The sequence below is a fragment of the Rattus norvegicus genome, chromosome 15 (assembly GCF_021556685.1).
Source record: "Rattus norvegicus strain SHRSP/BbbUtx chromosome 15, alternate assembly SHRSP_T2T, whole genome shotgun sequence".
NCBI lineage: Eukaryota > Metazoa > Chordata > Mammalia > Rodentia > Muridae > Rattus > Rattus norvegicus.
This window is the reverse complement of record NC_141548.1, coordinates 94,813,799-94,837,273: the sequence shown is the minus strand read 5'-3', so window position 1 is coordinate 94,837,273 and position 23,475 is coordinate 94,813,799. Positions and strand designations below refer to the sequence as shown.

General features: G+C 36.4%; 1 non-coding gene across 1 annotated transcript; it reads left to right on the top strand.

Annotated features, from left to right (window-relative positions):
* Positions 1 to 22,527: 22,527 nt before the first annotated feature.
* Positions 22,528 to 22,631, top strand: LOC120097315 (U6 spliceosomal RNA). The gene has a single exon (XR_015639240.1). It is a non-coding gene; the product is annotated as a U6 spliceosomal RNA (small nuclear RNA).
* The last annotated feature ends 844 nt before the right edge of the window (positions 22,632 to 23,475 follow it).

The window sequence follows — 23,475 nt, the reverse complement described above, 5'->3', positions numbered from 1 at the left end:
AGGCAGCAAGCAGGATGTAAATTGAGTAAGCAAAATAAATAAATTGAAAAAGAAGGATATTCTAAGGTGTAAGATTCTTTTTCTGACATCACAGTTTCATAATACCGAATGAAAATAACAGGTAGCGCATCAGCCAAGAGAACCAGTTCACCTTTGGCCTTTATTATACAGAAAACAAAGGATGTAAGAAAAGAACGGTGCAGAGAATTTAACTCATAAATTTAGCACCTGCATTATTTTACATTTCACAAGTACTAAACGATTCTCTGAAACAGTTCCTACTCAATTAGAACTCAATTATATGTTAAGTGAACTAAATACCATTTCATTTGCACAGAGGAATATTTAATAATAATTAATGGAAATTTAATCAAATACAAGTGGAGACACACATGTGTTCCACAACAGAATAGGAATGAGTTATATCTGTTCTAACCAGATCCATTATCTAGGTTGTGATGAGGAGGAGGTCAAGTTTGAGGGTTTGTTCCTTATACAACCAATCAAACAAAAAGAGCGTTATGGAGAATAACAGAGACTGGCTCATAAGTAACACTTTAACCTATCAATGTAGCCTTTGGCCACAATAGAATGCAATGTTCCTAATTTATAGTTATTGTATTAAGAAATTAGAAAAATTGTTCAAATCGATTAGCTGACAGGAATTATTGACACATAGTTTGTAGCATACAAGGAATTCCATGTACTAACATGAACAGCAGATATAGAAGTATTTTGATAATTTTCATATTTAAATCTAAATGAAAACAAAATTGTTGGATCCCACTTTGGGCCTGTCTCTGGACCTCCTTTTCCTCAGACTCTTCTCCATTTCTGTCCCTGCATTTCTTCCATAGAGGAAGAATTGTGAGTCAGAGTTTTGACTATGGGATAGCAACCTCATCCTTCACTTGAGGTCTTTCGGCTGGAGGTAGGTTCAACAAGTTCCTTCTCCCCACTTAAGGGCATTTCATCTGAGGTTCACCTCCCTCCCCATTTGAGTCCTGAGGGTCTCTAACTTTCCAGGTTTCTGGTACATTCTAGTGTCTTACCAGCTCCCTGCCTCCCAAGGTCCTCTGTTTCTATTCTTTCTCTAGGCCCTCAGGGCTTCAGTCCTTTTCCCCTACCCTATACCAGATCATGATCCCCTCTCCCTCAAGCCCACCCCCTGTCCTTCCCCTACCCCTCCCTCCCTCCCCCATTCTGTTTGCTTTCTTCTTCCTCCCAAGGGGAAATGAGGCTTCCCAACTTGGGCCCTTCAGCGTGTTCACCATTTTGAGTTCTGTGGACCGTATCTTAGGTATTATGGTATTCTGTACTTTTTTTTTTGCTAATATCCACATATTAGTGAGTACATACCATGAATGTCTTTTTGGGTCTGAGTTACCATCACTCAGGATGATAATTTTTTAGTTCCGTCCATTTGCCTGAAAACCTCAAAATGTCTTCGTTCTTTATAGCTGAGTAGAATTCCATTGTGTAAACCAACCAGGTTTTCTGTATCCATTCTTCTGTCATGGGACATCTGGGTTGTTTCCAGCTTCTGACTTTCACAGATAAGGCCACTGTGAACATAATGGAACACTTGCCCCTGTGGCATGATGGGGCATCTTTTGGGTATATTCCCAAGAGAGGTATTTCTGGGTCTTTAGGTAGGTCTATTTCCAATTTTCTAAGGGACCTCCAAATTGATTTCCAGAGTGGTTGTAATAGTTTACAATCCCACCAGCAATGGAGGAGTGTTCCTCTCTCTCCACATATTTGCTAGCATGTATGGTCACCTGATGGTTCATCTTAACCATTCTGACAGGGACAAGATGGAATCTCAGGGTCATTTTAATTTGCATTTCTCGGATCACTAAGGACTTTGAACATTTCTTTAGGTGTTACTCAGCCATAAGTCCTCTGTTGTGAATTCTTGGTTTAGTTATGTACTCCATTTTTGGATTGGGTTGTTCGGGTGTTTTTGGTGGTTACCTTCTCCAATTACTTATATATTTTGAATATTAGCTCTCTATCAGACGTGGAGTTAGTGAAGTTTTTTTTTTCCAAATCTGTGAGTTGCCGATTTGTTTTACTCAATATGTTCTTTGTCTTACAGAAGTTTTCTACTTTCATGAGGTCCTATTTATTAATTCTTAATCTTAGAGCATGGGACATTGGAGTTCTGTTTAGGAAATTCCTCCATGTGCCAATGAGTTCAAGGTGGTCTGATAGGATGCATTGGTTTATTTCAATCTTCTTGTATCAGTTGAGGGTTGTTTTGTTACCAATTATGTGGTCGATTTTGGAAAAGGTACCGTGAGGTGTTGAAAGGAAGATGTATTCTTTTGTTTCAGAGTGAAAGGTTCTGTAAATGTCTGGTAAATTCATTTGGTTCATAACCTCTATTAGTTTCTCTGTGTCTCTGTTTAGATTCTGTTTCAATGACCTGTGCATTTGTAAGAGTGGGATTTTGAAGTCTCCTACTATTATTGTGTTGGATTCAATGTGGGTTTTGATCTTTAGTAAATTTTCTTTTATCAATGTAGGTGTTCTTGGTTTTGGGGCATAGATATTCAGGATTGAGACATTCTCTTGACAGCTTTTGGGGAGGCCTCACAACCTAACACCATTACTGAGGCTATGGGCGCTCACAAAAAAGGGACCTAACATGACCACCCTCCAAAAGACCCAACAAGCAGCTGAATGAGTCAGATGCAGATATTTGCACACAACCAATGGACAGAAGCTGCTGACCCCTGTGGTTGAATTAGGGAAATGATGGAATAAGCTGAGGAGGAGGATAACCCTGTAGGAGGACCAGCAGTCTCAATTAACCTGGACCCCCGAGGTCTCTGTCACTGGATCACCAACCAGGCAGCATACACCAGCTGAGATGAGGCCTCCAACACATACAGCAGAGGACTCCCAGGTCTGGGTTCAGTCAGAGAAGATGCACCTAACCCTCAAGAGACTGGAGGCCCCAGGAAGTTTATAGGACTGGTGGGGTTGAGGGTGGGGACATTCTTGTGAAGATGGGTGGGGGGGAATATGGAATGTGGAACAGCCGGAGGGTGAACTGGGAGGTGAATAATCTAGAGTATAAAAGTAAATAAAAGATGAAAAAAATTTAAAAAGAAAACAAAATTTTTTCCTTATCAGCAGGACTTTTTAAAAACTTTTGTATACAAAATGGCACATTAAGTTTAGTAATGAACCTACCCATTCATAAACAGTGTATTACTCTATTCTATAGTATGTTTTATTTATATTCTATTAGTTTTTGTATTCAGTTTACATTATTACAAGTGATTATGCATAGTTGTTTTCTAAAATTTATGAAAAGCTAAAATATTTATAAGGTATTACTCCATTCTCTCCTGTAAATAAGTCATGTTACTGTATAAGTTTGCAAATAATTTTGCACTATATGTTTTAATTCTATTACTGACATTCTTATTTATCTGTCTAATTATGCTTGGTTTTTGACGGCATAGCCTTTTTATGCAAGCAAATTTTAAATTTATTTTCATTGGACCTCCTCTTTAGTAAATACATTTTGCTTTATTGAAAATAATGTTCTATTTGTATTAACATTCACTGTCTAGGCTTAAATTTTCTGCAAATAGAGACAAAGATATACATTTATTTTGACCATTATCTTATAATAAATACGAAGTGAAGTTAACATGTACTTTTTATTCATGAGCATGCTGAAAAATTATGTGTCATTTGCTAAAATGAGAATTCTATGGATGGTAACAGAGTATCAAAATGCCACCTTGGCACTTGTACCAGCACACCTAGGAAAGTCACTGTTAAATTGTTTGGCTTTATACAATTCACAGCACAGCAATACGCTTTGTGAAGTTTACACCCAAGTTCTTCCAAACCCTGTAGTAGGAAGTTATTAAGGCTTCATCTGAGTTACCCACAGTGAGAACTTGTACTTGGCTTTTTATGTCTCTTAAGGGCACTAGACACTGAGATTTTGAAACTCAGAGTATGTATCAAAGGATGCCAGCTGTGCCTGGTAGATCTTAAGGTGAAAGGAAATGTCATTTTAACCAGAATAGCATGTGAACTGTTCTTTTGTTAAGAGTTACAAATTGTTAAGTTCTCCCCAGTGTATTAGTTTCAACTTCATGGTTTACAACTGAGCCTAGTGTTATTTCAGACTATGAAATTTTGGTGCATAAAGAGTGTGATGTCAAACAGCTGCAGGTTAAAATGTGATAGACATCTGTAACATTTAGTATTGAATATGCTTTAGACATTACAAATATCATGTAAATACACTTGAAGGTAACATTTAAATTATATATATGTATAATTTAGAAAATGTACATTGGAAAAGATAGAGCATATATAATTGAATAATGTGTAAAAGTAGGCAATAGGTTTCTATTTTCATATTCCAAATTTTATATTATTTCCCTTTCTACAAAACAGGAAAATACAGGATTATACAACAATAATAACCATGATCCCAATTGTCAAACACATTACAAATTTACCTAACCTGTATTTACCTTTTGACAGCTATATTCTTTCAATAGCTCTGTTAGCATAGGTAACACATGCATTACCATACATACACAATCTCTTAAAGTTCTCCCCAGTGTATTAGTTTCAAGTTGCCCTCATTTTTAAATTTCAAGTTGCCCTCATTTTAAAATCACTACATCCACACATTTATCTGCCCATTTTCTAGTATTTTATCATTGATTCAGAAGACATTGTATCTGAAGGATGCTCAAGATTTTCATTACCCCTAGTTGGCACATTGTATCACTATAAAATGGTTTTTATGGATTTTAGAATTTATTAGTTTTTTAAATATACTAACTTTCAACTATATTATATCTTTTTAAAGAAAAATGTTCTTAACACAGTATTTCCTATTGAAAAAAATTACAGAGCCCATATGGGTCTGAGCTAGTTCCTCAGCATAAACGGTGTGCTTAGGTAGCTTGGTATTTGGGAGGGATTCTGAACAGTAGGAGTGATGTTGTCTCTGACTCTTTGCCTGCTCTTGGGACCCTCTTTGTTCTGGTAGGTTGCCTCATCTGGCCTAATTTTGAGGGGGTTGTGCCTAGTCTTGTTGAATCTTCTTATGGTATATTCTATTGAACCTTTGGAGGCCAGCACTTTGTTGAAGGAAAATGGAGGAGGAGTGGATCATGGGGAGAGGGGAAGTGGAGAGGGAATATGAAGTGGAAGAGTGCAGAGAGGGAAAACTATAGTCAGGACGTATGAGAGAGAGAGAGAGAGAGAGAGAGAGAGAGAGAGAGAGAGAGAGAGAGAGAGAGAGATTGATTTAACAACACCAAATGCAGACAGTGTTTCTTTATTATCCTCATTCAATTAATATTACTCGGGTATCTGACAGGACATAGAGGAAGAGTGGATCCAGGAGAGAGATGAGGTGGCAGGAGGAACTGGAAGGAAAGGAGCAAGGGGAAACTAGGGTAGGGATGTAACATATGAAAGAAGAATTTTAAAAAGCCCTTATTAACCATGCAAAGGTTTTAAGTTTCTTAAAATTCTAATTTATCCACTATACGCAGTTCAATATTGTCTTGAAATTTATTCACAAATGTGCATGTGTCTTTCACTGTATGAATTCAGGACTTGTTGAGACTCAAGAAAATCATTGTGGTGTAATAATCTAGCCGCACATTTTTGTTTAGTCTTACAATATCGCACATTATATGCAGCTATGAGAAAACTTAGATCACATTGAGTCATTTTCTGTCTTCCAGATGTGCCTGATATATTTTGGGGCTTTTTTGTGTGTTTGTTTGTTTGCTTGCTTGCTTGTTTTAGCAGTCTTTCTTTAACTTTCTTTCTCTCTTTCTTTCTTTCTTTCCTTTTTTATGCACGTTTTCTTAGTTATTTTTTTCTTGGAGATTTTCTTTATATTTCAAATGTTAACACCTTTCCCAGTTTTCCCTCTGAAAACCCCCCATTTCCTAACCCTCTGTCTTCATGAGGGTGCTCCCCCACCCATCTACACACCCACAGACTACCTCCCACCTCCCACCTCTGGCATTCCCTACATTGGGGCATCAGCCTTCACAGGACCAAGGACCTCACCTCCCATTGATGCCCAACAAGGACCATCCTCTGCTATATGCTGTAGGAGCCATGGGTTGCTCCATGTGTACTCTTTGGTAGGAGGTTTAGTCCCTGGGAGCTCTGGGGAGTCTGGTTGGTTGATGTTGTTTCTCCTAGGGGCTGCAGAAGAGAAAGTGGGGAAGTGCCTCAAACACATGAGCAAAGGGGAAAATTTCCTGAACAGAACTCCAATGCATATGCTCTAAGATCAAAAATCAACAAATGAGACCTCATAAAAGTGCAAAACTTGTGTAAGGCAAAGGACTTTGTCGTTAGGACAAAATGGCAACCAACAGATTGGGAAAAAATCTTTACAAATCCTACATCCCATCGAGGACTAATGTCAAATATACACAAAGAACTCAAGAAGATAGACACCAGAGAACCAAATAATCCTATTTAAAAAAAATGGAGTACAGGGCTCAACAAAGAACTCTCAACTGAGGAATATCAAATGGCTGAGATGTACCTAAAGAAATGTTCAACATCCTTAGTCAACAGGAAAATGCAAATCAAAACAACCCTGAGATTCCTCCTCAGACCAGTCAGAATAGCTAAGATCAAACACTCAGGTGACAGCAGATGCTGGCAAGGATGTGGAGAAAGAGAAGCACTTCACTTAGTTTGGATTTTTCTCTGCATACACTGTTTACACCCTTTAGACCACCTTTAAACATGAATAATTGACTATGAATGGTCATGGTAGATCATCCTTTGTAGTGATTTCTGTTTAACTCTGGTTAGGTTGGATGAGAATCTGAAGTGTTCTTGCAAAAGACAAGGAGTATTGAGGGTGTATTTGAACATGTGCTACTGCATATCCTGCTGAACAAGGGCTGTAGATTTAATTTACATTTGGATTTAATAATAATAAAACTTCTTTCAATAATAAGGATTGGATATTCCATAAAAGATCTCAATAGAATAGATATTAAATAAGGACTCAACTTAATAGACTAATTTCTTCATCATGTTTATTGCAGAAAATATTAGTATTTAATCCATTTATTTCATCCTTATTACATTCTATCCATGTATTATCTATACATCATAATTTGTAAGGGATTTAGTAGAATATATTTAAGCAGTGATTTGGAAGACACTCACTGTCTAAATTTGAAAAAAAGATATCTTTCCAGACAATTGTGTTATTATTAAGATTGTATATTAAAATATTTATTCCTAAAGCAGACTGAAGTTCTTACATTTTTTTCTAAAATAAGTTATCAAAGCTCCATGAAAATCTAACTTGGCTTTGATATTGATACCTCCATCCCTTCCAATTGATATCACTTGAAGGTACCAGGGTTTTCCTGGGCTAAAATTGTTCATATCACATAAAAACAGAGCATCATCTTTCAAGCCTCTAAATCATTTTTAAATAAGCTGCCTGCTTTTATCTCACATACTTCCTAGTCTGTAAAACTGGCAACTTAAGTCTGTGAGTTCTGAACATAATGGAGAAGGCATTTTGATGGGGCATTGTATGTCAGTTCTCCATTGCTAGTGTGCAAATTCCATAGCATTATCCCTCCCACCTTTTGACATTGTATCCCATTTTACACTATTGGGATAATGAAATTTCTATTTTCTTCTTAACTTTTAGAAAGCTCCATCCTCTTTCCTTTAAAAATTTTAATAAATTATAGCAATGAGCTTCCCACCAATAATAAAAACCTTTACTTCACTCTGGACACTATCTGTACTTGGGAAAAATATTGTTTTATACGAGTTCCAGAAATACACGATTAATTTCATATAGATATATTTGCATTTTGCAGAAGAATGAAGCTAATAAAGTGATTATTTATTTTCTGTCATATTTGTATGTCTGTGTGACTGCATACATGAGTGGAGATGTGATAAATAAATATATCTAAAACCTACTGCCTCAGCAAATTTCTACTGAGTGATAAATTAAAAACTATTTTCCTCATTTTGTATACTAGGTTTCAGACTTTATTATTTTTTATAATTCATGCCTAGAAGTATAAGTGATTTCTGTATTGGTTCTATATTTATTTTAAATTATATAAGTTGTATTTTTTTCAATTGCTTGTATTTTCTTGGTTTATTTGAAGAAATTAATCATTTCCTACAATTGTTTTGTGTTTTCCTAGATTTTGTTAAGAATTTATTTATTGCTCTAAATGTTTGTGTTTTCCTGGATTTCTATAAGGGATTTATTCATTTACATATTTTAGGATCAAATATATAAAGAACTCAAAGAACTACATATCAAAACAACAAATAATCTAATTAAAATGTGTTAAATTGTAATTTGGAAGTATTATGAACATTTCTAAAACAATACTTACAACATGACATTGACTTAAAAGCATGCAGTCAAATAATAAATACACAAACCGAGGGAAAACATATGAATTCAGTCTCATCTTCTAAGAAAAAAGGAGGTGACATAAGTTAAACAAGTTGTTTATTCTTTTATATAAATTTCTATTTATTTACATAGAGATGATAACATTATCTTTAGTAACTAAAATTTATGTTTTTTCTTAAAATGTAGCTGTTAAAATTAAAATTATCAATCATTAAAAATAAAGTAAAGATCTAAACAGAGAATTCTCAATAAAGTAATCTCAAATGACTGATGAACACTAAAAATTTTCCACATCCTTAGCCATCAGGGAAATGCAAATTAAAACCCTTTTGAGATCCCATCTTATACCTGTCAGAGTGAGTAAGATCAGTAACACAAGTGACAGCTCACGCTGGTGGGAATGCGGAACACTGTAATACTCCCCCATTTTTGTTAGGAGTGTAAACTAGTACTGACACTATGAAAATCAATATGGAGATTCCTCATAAAATTGGGAATCCATCTACTTCAAGACCTAGCTATATCCAAAGGATACTTGATCAATTATATTCATTGGAACTTTGTTCCTAATAGCCAGAAATTGGAAACAAGCTAGATGTTCCTCAACAGAAGAATGGCTAACAAAATTGTGGTATATTTAACAATGTAGTATTACTCAGGGGAAAAAAGAAAACAGTCATTCTAAAATTTGTAGACACATGATTGAATAAATGTTTATATTTATATTTACCTAACGACATCATTCATTCATAAATGATAACCAAACTACAATCCTTAGACCTTGAGAAGTTAGGTAAAGAAGGGACTAGAGGAGATATTTGGCTTTACCTTAGAAGAGGAGGTAAAAAGTTTTTCTGGGTTAATTGGTATTTGGTGGAAACATGACTTGACATGATCGGGCATATTGTGGGAATGTTGTAGAAAGAGAAAATGCATGGGGGAAAAGCTGGATTTGGGGTCTTTCAGGGGATAGATTGGGAAACTAGTGCAGTGCAAACTTCCTGGAATCTAATAGAGGCTCCTAGTAATGGAAAATAAGTAATCTCAACCAGTCATCTGTACTGGCTGGTTTTGTGTGTCAACTTGACACAAGCTGGAGTTATCACAGAGAAAGGATTCTACCTCCCTTGAGGAAATGCCTCTATAAAATCTAGCTGTAAGGCATATTCTGATCAAGGGTGGAAGGGCCCATTGTGGGTGGTGCCATCCCTGGGCTGGTAGTCTTGGGTTCTATAAGAAAGCAAGCTGAGCAAGGCAGGGGAAATAATTCAGTGAGTAACATCCCTCCATGGCCTCTGCATCAGCTCCTGCTTCCTGACCTGCTTGAGCTCCAGTCCTAATTTCCTTTGGTGATGAACAGCAATGTGGAAATGTAAACTGAATAAACCCTTTCCAACCCAACTTACTTCTTGGTCATGATGTTTTGTGCAGGAATAGAAACCCTAAGACACCATCTCTTATAGCCAGACAAGGCTTTCAGTGGCATGTCTGGATGGAATTTGTTGAGATGTTGGTCAAGGTAGTCAATAGAATTCCCCAAACCTCCCAGTCTAATGCTATGACATAATGTTGTTTTCTGCAAACTGACAGTGGAACCCCATTGCCAAGGATGACATCCACACAATGTATTGAAAATAATGAAGTTGAGCTGGTACCTACATGGGTCATTTAGTCCTATGTTCCTATGTTCCAGGGTCTTTGGTGTTTTAAGGTACTTGGCAGAATATATAAAGAGTAAAATGGACACCAACATAATCACAAACGTTTCGACCTACAGTCTGTGCTGCTTGAAAATCAGATTGGTCAATGATGGCTCAGAACTTGTGGGAGTAGCCAAACAATGTCTGACTTAACGACCACTCCATGAGAGGGAACTAATACACAATATTGCTTGGATACCCAGAAACCAGAAACTAGATAGCCCAAAGACCTATGGTAAAACCAAAAATGGCTAGTAAAATCAATTAGATAATTAACTAATAAACAAAAAACAAAAAAATGAACAAATAAGTAAGTCCTAATGATATTCTGCTATACTGGTAAATGATGTTTATTTAATCTTCTCTAGCATTGTCCAGTCTTCATCAGAGAGGTTTCTTCTTTCAACAGAGGAAAGCAGATGCAGATACATACAACTGGATATTATGTAGAGAGGGAGTCTAAGTTGGGAGTTTGTTTTAAATCTCGTCCCTAAGAACTGAGGAAATTCTACAGAAGAGGAGGCAGAAAGATCATAAGAATCTGAGGGGATAAAGGATGCCAGGAAAGCATGGAACTCTGAGCTAATTAAGCAAGCCATATACAAGTTCACAAAGACTAAAGCAGTAAGATAAGAAGTACAAGGTCAACAGTGGTCCTAATGAGGTCTTCTGTGCTCATATCATTGCTATTAACTCTGTAGTTAGGGGAATCCTGATGCTTAGACAAAGGATATGTCTCTTGGGTCTGCTGTTCTGTGACTCCTTTTTCCTGTTGGTTGCCTGGCCCAACTTAATTAATATGAAAGCTTTTAAATCATTTATTTTATTTTATTTTTCTCTTAGAAACCTATTCTTTTCTAATGATGAAAAGAATGTTGATTCAGTGGGGAGGGTAGTTGGGGCAGTACTAGAAGAGATGGAGGGAAGGGAAAAGATGAAGAAAGAATGAATGCATGAAAGAAAAAATTCTGTTTCTCATTCAAAATAACCAAGAAGTAAAAAAATTGAACTCAATAAATGGGAAGCTTATAAAGGAAATATAATATATGTACACAAATAGAAAATATGTTTTCAACTTTTAAAAGGAAGAAGGCATTGACCTCTTGTCCAATGAAGATGATTTTGCAAGATGTTATGGTATGAGTAACAAGAGAAAATTTCTTTCTAGATGAATCTACATTATTATTTATGATAGTACTTTTAACAAATAGTTATCATTAAGGCAAAAGAATGTTTTTTTAAGTAATCAAGAATTTTTAAATCTTGTGTCATTTGAAAAGTATTGAATTATTTTCAATTTTCAACTCAAATAAGACAAGTAATGGGATAATATCATTTAACACATCTTTAAAGTAAACTCTACACCTTACAGTCTTTATGCTAGATGGTGAGTTGTCTCCTGGTGAAATCTAGAGTTTTAAAAACAATTTTATAATATTTAATGTTCTTTATGCTGTATGTGCAAGAGCATAGAACATGTTCATGTGGGGGTGATACCTATGTTTAGATTGTCAGTTTTGAATCCGCTCAATGTCTAATATATGTCAAGCATATTATATTTATGCAGTTTGCTAAATCATCATTCTATTATTTTGCAAAGTAATACTCTACACATAATATGTACACAGCTATTTTAGTATCAAAAACTAAATTATATATGTAACTCCTAATATATGTGAGACTGTGATTTGATCATAACATGTATGTTTGAGGAAACAAAAAATTGGAAAAAAATATTTAGCCTGGCCCTTTTTCTCTATGATGTATGAATTGCAAAATACTGTCTTTCCCTTTTCACTTTACTGTAGATGATAGGAAATCAAATACAAATCATGAGAATATAATGGAAAGGTAGTATTTACCTCAATGTGTATAGATTCTGAAACACTTCTGTCACTAACAAGTCTGGTCTCCTCTGTCAATAAAGAAGTGATATTTTATGCTCTACAGTATGAAAACTATGCTGATACTTTAGTAAATATCAGTGTAAGTGGCTCAAAGGTAAAAGGTTTTATTTCAGTTGATGCACACAAGGAGAATATGACAGCTTGGTAGTGCCTTGGGAAACTCAGAGTGAGTTATTTATAAATAGAGTATAAGAGCAATAACACATGCCATTCTGAGGTGGTTCACTTTCTCAATCTATATCAATCATAAAATTAGTGATTAGGTAGACAGACAGCATTTTTTATTGTTATCTTGTTGTTTAGTTTTGTTTTTCTCATGCCTCACATTTGGTATCTCTCTCCTATTACATCAGGGAATTGTCAGAAGAATTCTTCCATAAGGTGCTTTGGTAAACCTTATGGAGACACGTCCTTGGTTTAAACTTTGCATTTGTGGTAATTAAGGAGCAGACGTATTTTAGTAATGACTAATTTCCTTAATTATATTTATTATTAGTAGCCTATTATTCAAATAGGAAGAACACAAATATAAACTATTGAAGCAGTACACGGTTAACACTCAATCCCTATGTCTTTTGTACAAGAAAATTGGAAAATTTTCATCCTTGCATGAAGTAATTTCCTAACACTTTATTCTTGAAATAATGCTATTAGTTGTTAATGAACGTACACTGAGATTTTCTTACAATTTTGTTTTATACAAAAATGTCAATATTTTCTTCTAAAAGGTATATTGAAACCGTAAGATATGTTTGCGATTCAGAATTTTCTTTCTGACTCCTGCACCAAACACTCAGAATATGAATCACCTGCAATATTTTAGTTTAGTAGGTCAGCATTGAACAGCCTGAATCAGGGATATTATAAGCTCCAGGTCATGAGTTTACAGCCATTATGATGGTCAGCCCTTGTAAACAAGAAAATATAAAATTACCTCTTTCTTATTTAGAATGTTGTAAGGTAAAACAATACAGAATTTTAGTTGCTTAGTGTTCATTCTTAAGACAAATGAATCCAAGATGTCCATATGTTAAATCTATATATTGAAAATAACAAGCTATAATTTTAATTATTTGTCTTTTAAGACAAATCTGGTTTAAATGTTTATATGAGGGTATTTGAACATTGTTGGCAAACTTTGTACTCATGCATGCATAGATTAAACTTTTAGGAAAATTATAATTTCACAATATATATTTCCAATGTAAGTGGCTAATCTACCCCATGCAGGCATTATTTGCAAAAGTTTTCCAAAGACCATTCTATATCTTTAAGATGTTAATCAAATTCTCACAATTTATGAAGACAACTGTGATTTTAATATTAAGTGTTGGGAATATAAGACAGCTAAAAATTTTGAATAATTTTAACAGCAAAACCACCTTTATTGTCTTAATTAAACACAGTATCTTTCTTAGTGAACATAGCTCACTCTTCCAAATTAACTTGTTTATTTTCTAGTAACAAAATATAATTGCTAATGTCAGGTCCCAGTCCTTCAAAACATTGTCTTTCACTGTCAAACTGTGTTAATCCACTTGGTAGATTCTACATTTTCACTATTTATAAGTCCAAAATTATATACTCTCATCTACAGCACAAAAACCAGATTCTCATAAGTGTGGCACCTTCTAGTCATTCCCTGAAAACAGTCTAGGTGAAAAGGAATTTTCTAAAACATAAATGTCACTCTCTGCTAGACTGTTTCTATGTGTCTAAGACAACCTGCTGCAACAGTGAACCTTAACGTCCTTTGAATAAAACCTGAAAGAATCCATGTCTTCAGCAAACCACTGAACTGAGAATGGGATTCCGGGGTGGAGGGCGGTATAATGGGGGTGGATGGGGAGGGGAACACCCATATAGAAGGGGAGCGGGAGGGGTTAGGTGGTTGATGGACAGAAATCCAGGAAAGGGAATAACATTTGAAATGTACATAAGAAATACCCAATTTGGGTTGGGGATTTAGCTCAGTGGTAGAGCACTTGCCTAGCAAGTGCAAGGCCCTGGGTTCGGTCCCCAGCTCCGGAAAAAAAAAAAAAGAAATACCCAATTTAATAAAAATGGGGAAAAAATTAAAAATAAAAGAATCCATGTCTTCTCATGATTTCTGCACTAACACCAGCAGGTAGCTTTTGAGTACCCTTTAAAGGTTCATATTCAGAGTGTCATACATGTATTCTTATCATTTTATTTCTCATTGGTACATTCTATATCCATCAATTTATCAAAATCTAGGGCAACACGTGGTGATACTTCTGAATCCACTCAGTAACTTACTGACTCATACATGAGCCGATTATTGATGAACATTCTCCTCTGTCCTAATACCCTTAACTCGTTTTATTGGTCTCCTCATTCATATAACACTGAAATATATAATATACATTTGACAATATTTGTTGTATAAATTGATAAAGGATATTTTATACATCACAATAATATTGATCTATAAATTATTATATGTGTACATTTTATACAATAAAATTTTATACATGATTACATACTTCAAGCATGTTGGCTTTTACTTTAATGTTTTGATAAGTCAGCATATTTGAACTGTAAAGGCCACCAAGTCTTTAGTATATTCTTCACTCTTAAATTAATACTATTCACTTTGTAAACTAAACAAACAGAGCTGAGTAGAGTGGTTGTCTTGGAATCATAAAAATGGAGTTTTATCCCTAGAACCCATGTTTTTGAGTATATCTGATGTCAAATGCAAGCAAGTAACACTTTTCAGGGCAAACAGTTTATACTTGTGTGTGTGTGTGTGTGTGTGTGTGTGTGTGTGTGTGTGTGTGTGTGTGAATTTGTGCACACGTATGTAACTACTATTAAAGACAAAGAGGTCATGAATTCAAAGGAGAGCAAGGGATGGCATAGTATGGGAGGAGAGAAAGTGAACAGAAGGGTGATCACAGGAGACCCCACCCAGCTTTTTTTAAATTTTTATTTATTTATTTATTTTTTGTCTATCCTTACAAAGGCACATAGGTTCCTGACTTCATGTCAGGCTGGGACAGAGAAAGGTTAGGCCCAGTTGTGATAGAAAAGGTTATTTCAGGACTCTGTCCCACCAGATGGCTTATAATCTGTGCTTAGCAAAGGCAAGCAATCTCTGAATTCTTTTGCAGGGTAAAAGACCATGTGTGATTGCTCTTCCCTCAGAGTTAAGTGGCTGGGATAATAAGATGCTGATTCACAGGATAATTAAAGGGGAACCTGGTGCAAATGACTGGACTAATATATAAAATAAAAGACTGGGGTTATGATCTTCAAGAGATGAGTTATACAGACAAAAGTTTAGAATAGCAAGAGAGAACTGCTTGGAGAACTTGCTCAAGCAGAAAATACAAACCTGTCTGTAGATCTTCAGAGAAAAGAACATAGAGATAGCAGTCTAAGGGCTGTGTTTAGCAAAACATAGTTTATCAGCTTGGACCCATGATTTGCCTGCAAGTCTTTTGATTCCAGCATTCCCAGATAACTGATCCTTGGCAGCCAAGTCAAGGATGTTTCTTGGCATTAAAAGTTTAAAAAAAACACTCTAGAAAAAAACTTTAGATACTATGCCTATTCTTATGAGAAGACTGAGACAGGCTGACTCCATGACAGGTTTCCAACTGAAAGTTCAGGAAACTTCCTAGATCTCTCTTTCCCAGAACTGAGCAACTTCAGGCAAGTCCCTTACTGGAAAGGTGCTCACCACATGGCCTGATGCTTGAGAGTCAGCAACAGTCTCCAGGCTCCCCAGCAACTGTTTCCGGCTCCACCCCTCCCCCAGGCAATGGTTGTGGAATGTTCCTAGAGACAGAGCCTACCTATTAAGATAAACGTCTATCCCTCCCTGTAATTCCCCTAATGTCCTTTAAATTGGCCTTGCCAGCTCACCTGAGAGTCTCCATTTTGGTAAATGGTAGACCACAGCATGCCAGACTTCTTCAGAGTTACATGCTCTTTGTTTGCTTTGTCATATGGTTTGAGTCTCAAGCATCATTCTTCAGTGAATCATGGACCCTTAAATTTACTTTCTTGAAAAATAATGTTTCGGGGTTGGGGATTTGGCTCAGTGGTAGAGCGCTTACCTAGCAACCGCAAGGCCCTGGGTTCGGTCCCCAGCTCCCGAAAAAAAAAAAAAAAAAAAAAAAAGGAAAAATAATGTTTAAAAACCAGAAGTCTTCATTGCTGTCTCACAACAAGACTTTGTTCAAAATAATTGCGTTGTCTTGATGCGAAAAACATCATGGAACAAAAAGATGAACAAGACACGATGCTAAAACTGGGTAATACAGGGGGTTGTTTCAGAGAAAAAAATGTAATATCTACACTTTGTGTTTCTTAGGTAGAGTTAATTAAGTTAATATTACAACTGCGTGATAATTGAATGGCATGCCCATCACATACATAGAATTATGCTCCAAGGAGCAAACTGGATGAGACTTCACGTTTTTCAATTTTGTTCTGAACTTTTCATATGCATATGTCTAACTTTACTTTCTAATTAAAATCTGTTTTAAATTGCATCATCCACACTGTCTCCTGACAAGATCGTTGCAACCTGCTTATTCTGTTATGTGATAACTTTGTTCCCCAATTAAAAGTTTCTGCATCTATTCTACACTACATTGGTTTTCGATTGTCTTCCAAGCAATAGGTTTCAAACAGTAGGTGACAGAGGAGTGTAGACGAGTGGATGATGTCATTAACTTAATTTTCCATTTTTCTTCTATCTCTGTATCATTCTTTGTATTTCCAGAACACCACACTGAATTGACTATGTTCTATACACATATACTTCTTTTTGTTCTTAGAATTCTCATGATCTGTGATCTATGTTATTTTCCAATGGACAGACAGCCAAGTTTTCTGAAAATGTTTTGCCAATTGAGTATAAAATAGTTTTCACTTTTCATATAATTATAAAATATTAGCACTTTGCTTTTCAAGATCTTTCTGCTACCAATCTGAAAGCAACAGTAGTATAAAATAAGATTAAATTATAAATCTTCCACAAAAATGTTAATTTCCTACTTAAATTTTACTTGAGTATATCATTATATAATTTCATACAACTTGGAGGAAAATGAGAAATCTCCTACTTTATTTATGTTATTCAAAAAATTCAAACTGGGTTTGAAATTTATGGATTAGTACTCACTTGCAAGTAGCAAAGGTTGATCATTAGATAGAATGAATAAATGGAATAAATGTGTGATGCCTCACAGAGTAACAAAGAGAGTGATAAAGGCATATCCAGGAGCAATATACAGACATATCTGTAATCAACTAATCAAAATCCAGAAACATACCTCTGTCAGAATTGAGATTCAAACTGAATCAAGGAATGAAAAGAGCATAAAATTAGGGATGGATTATATATTATTCAATAACAAATTTTAAGCAGAAATAATCATAAAGAAGCTGGAAAGAACCCAGATGTCCTTCAACAGAGGAATGGATATAGAAAATGTGGTACATCTACACAATGGAATACTACTCAGCTATTAAAAACAATGACTTCATGAAATTCATAGGCAAATGGATGGAACTAGAAAATATCATACTCAGTGAGGTAACCCAATCACAAAAAGACACACATAGTATGTACTCACTGATAAGTGGATATTAGCCCAAAAGCTTGGATTACCCAAGATACAATCCACAGACCACATGAAGCTCAAGAAGAAGGACAACTTAAAGTCTGGATATTTCAGTCCTTCTTAGAAGAGGGAACAAAAATATTCATAGGAAGAGATATGGAGACAAAGTTTGGAGCAGAGACTGAAGAAATGGCTATTCAGAGCCTGCCCCACCTGGGGATCCAGCCCATATACATAGAGCCACCAAACCCAGACAATATTGCTGATGCCAAGAAGTGCATGCTCACAGGAGCCTGATATAACTGTCTCATGGGAGGCTGTGCCTGAGAAATACAGAGGTGAATGTTAGCAGCCAACCATTGAACTGAGAACAGGGTCCCCATTGGAGGAGTTAGAGAAAGGATTGAAGGAGCTGAAGGGGCTTGCAACCACATAAGAACAACAATGCCAACCAACCAGAGATCCCAGAAGCTAAACCACCATCCTAAGAGTACAAAGGGACAGACCTATGGCTCCAGCTGCATGTGTAGCAGAAGATGGCCTTGTTGGGCACCAATGGGAAGAGAAGCCCTTGGTCCTGCCAAGGCTGGACCCCCACCCCTGCAGTGTAGGGGAATGTCAAAGTGGGGAGGCAGGAAGGGTTGGTGGTGGGTAGGGGGAAGGGGTTTACATTTGAAATGTAAATAAAAAATATCCAATAAAATATCATAGAGAAAACTAAGAACAGAAGGGAAAATTACCTGTGAAGCAAACTGCACAGGTGAATTGCAGGGGCATTGGTTACCAAGTAATATAGGAAGCTGTGAGAAAGAAGCATGAGCAAGGGGAAAATGACTAGAGTAAAGGCTGTGTCTCTGTGCTACTGCTCGGATGAAAATGCTGATGCTTATGCTAAGGAATTCATGGGGTGGGGCTCTATAAACAAAGAACAGAGGAATGCTTTGTTGTTTTCACGTTTTTGTCATTTAAAAGTGAATGGTAGGTAACAAGATAAGAATTCCAGAGGGAGTAGCTAGTGGCTTCTGTACTAAATCACAGAAGATAAAAATAGGTAGAATAATACAAAGACATTAGCACTTGGAGTCCATTGATCATAACGGAAAGTCTGGTGGCCTTCAGAGTCTGGATTTTACAAGGGCGATATCTATATCTGATGCCAGATTTATGTCAACTGAGAAGATAGGTCAAGGAAGGGTTCAGTCAGAGCATGCAGCAATATAAATTTTCTAAATACCAAATAATAATCACAATATCAAAGTTTCACCAGCTGGGAAGTGTACAGGCATTTTAACACAAAGAATATCGATGAGTAGGTTTGTCATACAAACATCTTCCTAATATAATTCTTCTTAATTTTGAGGAAATTGGCTGCTAAACTGTGAAAAGATTCATAGTGGCCAATTTAATTACATATTGTATAATGAAATTGTTATAATAAATATGTTATATACATAGCATATATTATAAATTTCTTTAAAACATTGTGACAGCATAAACATATATTTCTCTTCCTTTCTCTCACGCTTCATTTTATATCCACACTTCTCCTTCTCTCTTGCCTTCTGAGTATTAAGATGTTGTTCTCCTTTCACTACTGAAAAAATCTGTGTGCTCAATTCCAGGCACTTAACTTCACTTTAGAAAAAGTCAAAACATTGTAATGCAGAAATAACCAAAGGAACATGTTTGAGAAGTAAAAGTGAAGGTAACACAAAATGCCCCTGAAAACCTTAATCTTGAGTGCAGATAGGCAGTTCAGGAAATATACACTGAAAATGAGCAAAACGAATTTAGAGAACAAGAATATTTGACATCTTGGGGTTTTTATTTGATTTTACAAGCTATTAATTGCCTACATCACACATCTTATATCTCTGTCATTCATCTGTTGTTCCGTTTGAGAGATAAATATGGAGGGAGGGGGTGGGTAAGGGAGTGGGGAGGTCAGGATCAGTCATGGAGAAGGACAAGGGAAGATGACCAGATGGCCATGAAAATGAATGGAAATCTGCCACTGATGGCGGTGAGGAGGTAGGGGCATCGACAGAACTAGATAGAGACCTGGGGATAAAGGAGACACCCAAGAATTAATGGGGTTACCTTGTCTGTGACTCACAACTTTGGGAATATGGATCCTAAGGAGGTCACCTCCTGTATCCAGGCAGGAACTCTTGTGGAGCAATAGGTACAACAATATAACCACAAAACTTTCAACCCAAAATTTGTTCTGTCTAGAAGAAATGCAGACACAGGCATTAGAGCAGAAGGAATGGCCAAACAATAACTTGCCCAAATTGAGACCCATCCCATAGGCAAGCACCAATCAATAACACTATTAATGATACTCTGTTATGCTTGCAGATAAGAGGATGTTGCACTCTTTGAGGTTCTACCAAGCAGCTAACTCAGAAAGATACAGACACCCACAGCCAAAAACTTGGATGGAACTTGGGGAATCTTATGGAAGAAAAGGAGGAGGGGTTGTAGGACCTGAATGAGAGAGGAACTCCACAGAAATACCAACACAGTCAAATAACCTGACTCTTGCGACTGTCAGACTCTGAACCACCAACCAAAGAACATACAAGCTGGTTGGACCTAGGTCTTCCCACATATATGCAGTAGAAGTACACCTTGGTCTTTCTGTGAGTCCTGAACAACTGGAATGAGAACTCTATCAAAAGCTGTTGCTTTCTTGTCCTACCTATGTAATTGTCTAACCTAGCAGAGACTTGAAGTATCAGGATATAGAGATACACAGAAGGAAGGACACCCTCCCACAGGTTCAGGGAAGAAGGGGAGGGAGGATGGATGAAGGATTGTGTGAGGGGGTGACTAGGAGGGAGGGAGTGAGCAGGATGTAAAGGGAATAAATAAAAAATTAAAAACAAACAAACAACAACAATAAGGATACCATGAATTTTGCAGAACAATGAACGGTACTAGAAATTGTCATATAGAGTGAGGTAACTCAGAACCAAAAGGACATGTGCGGTATGTTCTCACCGATAAGTGGATATTAGCTAAAAAAGTGCAGAATACCCATGGTATACAGAATACCCACAGACCTAAAGTACTTAAACAAGGGGGACAGCCCGAGTGAGAATGTTTGAATCCCACTTAGGAGGGAATACAAAATAATCACGAGAGAGAGGAAAGTGACTTGTGTGACAGAAGGGAGGAGGACAGGAAAATGGGGGCAAGATCAGGTATGGGAAAGGGGGAGACAGGAGAGAAACCCAGAGGGCCAGGAGAATGAATAGAAATCTACAGGTGTCAGAGACCGGGGATACCTCTAGAAAGTCCCAGGCACTTGTGATGCTGGAGGCTCCTGCCACTCACTACTCAAGGTGGGTGTCCTTAGCCAAAATGCCCAATATACCACCACCAGTAATTATACAGGGCCCCCAGTGGGAGGATGAGGTCAACAATCCACTATCAAAAATTTTGACGCAAAATTGTTCCTGTCCCAAAGAAGCGCAGGAACAAAAATGGAGCAGAGACTGACTGACTGAATGAATGAATGGCCAACTATTGATTGGCCCAACTTGGGATACATTAAACACTGACATTATTCATGATGCTATATTGTGTTTGCACACAGGAACCTGACTTGGCTGTCTTCTGAGAGACTACCAGAAGCTGACTGAGACCAACGCATATACTTATAGCCAACAATTGGACTGTGAACCTCTATGAAACAATCAGGGAAAGGGATGAAGGAGCTGAAGGGGAGGGCAACCCCATAGGAAGACCAAGAGTGTTAACTACCCTGGACACCTGAGAGCTCCCAGAGACTAAGCCACCAACCGAAGAACATAGAGGGGCTGGTCTGAGCCACCACCGCCACCACCACCACCGCCGCCACCACCACCACCACCACCACCACCCTACCCCTGCACATACGCAACAGAGGACTGCCTTGTCTCGCCTACATTGGAGAGGATGTGCCTAATCCTGGTAAGACTTGAGACTCCAGGAAAGGAAGATGCCTGGGGCATGAGGGTAACATCCTCTCAGGGATGAAGTAGAGGGGTGGTGGGGGAACAAACTCTGGGACAGAAACCAGGAGTGGGGATCTTTGTCTGGAATTTGAATAAATAAAATAATTTTTAAAATGTTGTATTCAAATATAAAATAATTGCAAAACAAAACCATTTATACTTGAGGGCTTGATTATGTTTTGATATATCATCATTTAGATAACTCTTGCAAATAAATCAAACCCATTTTGGGTAAAAAAAAAAAAAAAGGACAGAAAAGACATGATTACTGTCTTGCAGTTCAATCAGTTCAATTTGTTTGAGTAACTTCAGAAACTTCAATCAATGAAGAATAGTATGAGAGATGGAAATATATATATATATATATATATGATCTGAATGTGTATAATCCGTTTGCTCGAATTTATTTTCAAAACAACTACATATTAAAAAGAATGAGTCTATACAATAAAAGTGATTTGAGAAATGAAGTAACACAAATATGTTGAGTCCCTCAAAGGACTAGCATATTAATTTCAAGACATAAAATATTCATCCAAGAAAAATATCCCAAAAAACATCAATTAAGAGAAAAAAATTCAAAGCAACAGAATAAAAAGGTGAGTAAATATTAATATAAACCACTATAGACAGCATAAAATGTTAGCAAATCCAAATGTTTTAAAATGTATAACATTTAAATATAAAAAGTCAACTACACTATAAAAATAGTGAAATCAGAATAAAGCAAAGAGAATAGTTAAGTTTTCTTATATCTCACTTTAGTGGATGTGACAAAGTTACAACCCTTTAATAGAAAATGTATAAATAGTCTGTACAGAAATTAGTAGAATTTTTCTACCAAAAAAGTTGAAATAATGTATAGCATTCTTACTTGCTTTGTCAGTACATAAACTAAAATTGGAATGATACAGGGAATAGCCTGGTCCCTGTGCAAGGATGACACGCACATTTGTGACTCATTCCATGCTTTTAAGATGGGAGGGACCATGGAAAGTATTTAGGAGGAATGGAGGTAGGTGAGATCATAATCAGGATTATTATGTGAGAAAAATCTATTTTGAATTAAAGGATAAAATACAGAATTCAAAAGATAATAAAGAATAAAATGATTATAATGTTGCCTAGTTTATGAAAATATGCACTTATAATTGGGACTGATTAAATACTTCAAAGGAATATATTAAATATGAAAAAAGTCTGTCAAATGCTGCATCATCACCGTTCACTACATACATGCAAATATAATATCCTCACAGGCTACTAAAAATGTGTTAGCTCGGAGTAGGGGAATGCTAGGGCAGGTGGAGGCAAGAATGCACGGGTGGGTGGGTGGAGGAGCACCCTCATAGAGGCATGGGGTAGTTTGGGGGATGGAGGATTTGTGGAGGAGAAACTGGGATGTGTGGGGCAACACTTGAAACGCAAATAAATAAAATAACCAATTAAAAAATCTAAAAAGAAATCAGACTAAAGAAGACACTAAGACACTAAGATCGGTCAAACTTAAGACACAATAACTGGAGGCTGATGACAATGTTTTCTGTCCCTTCAAAGTTTGACCTTTAATAATTTGGTTTAAATGTAGCTTTCTATGATGATGGAAAATAGGACAGCACTCATATTTCCAATCTCTCAGTCATATTCTCATTATGGATACTCTTCAAATGATTTCATGGTATCAAAAATATAGTTATTCTTTCCAAAGCATTTATTTTTAAAAGGTTTAACAATTTTTTAAATTTAAAAAAATTGGTATTATGTTAGATCTTTTAACACAATTATAGCGTTTCTCCCTTCTTTTTACTCCCTTCAAAT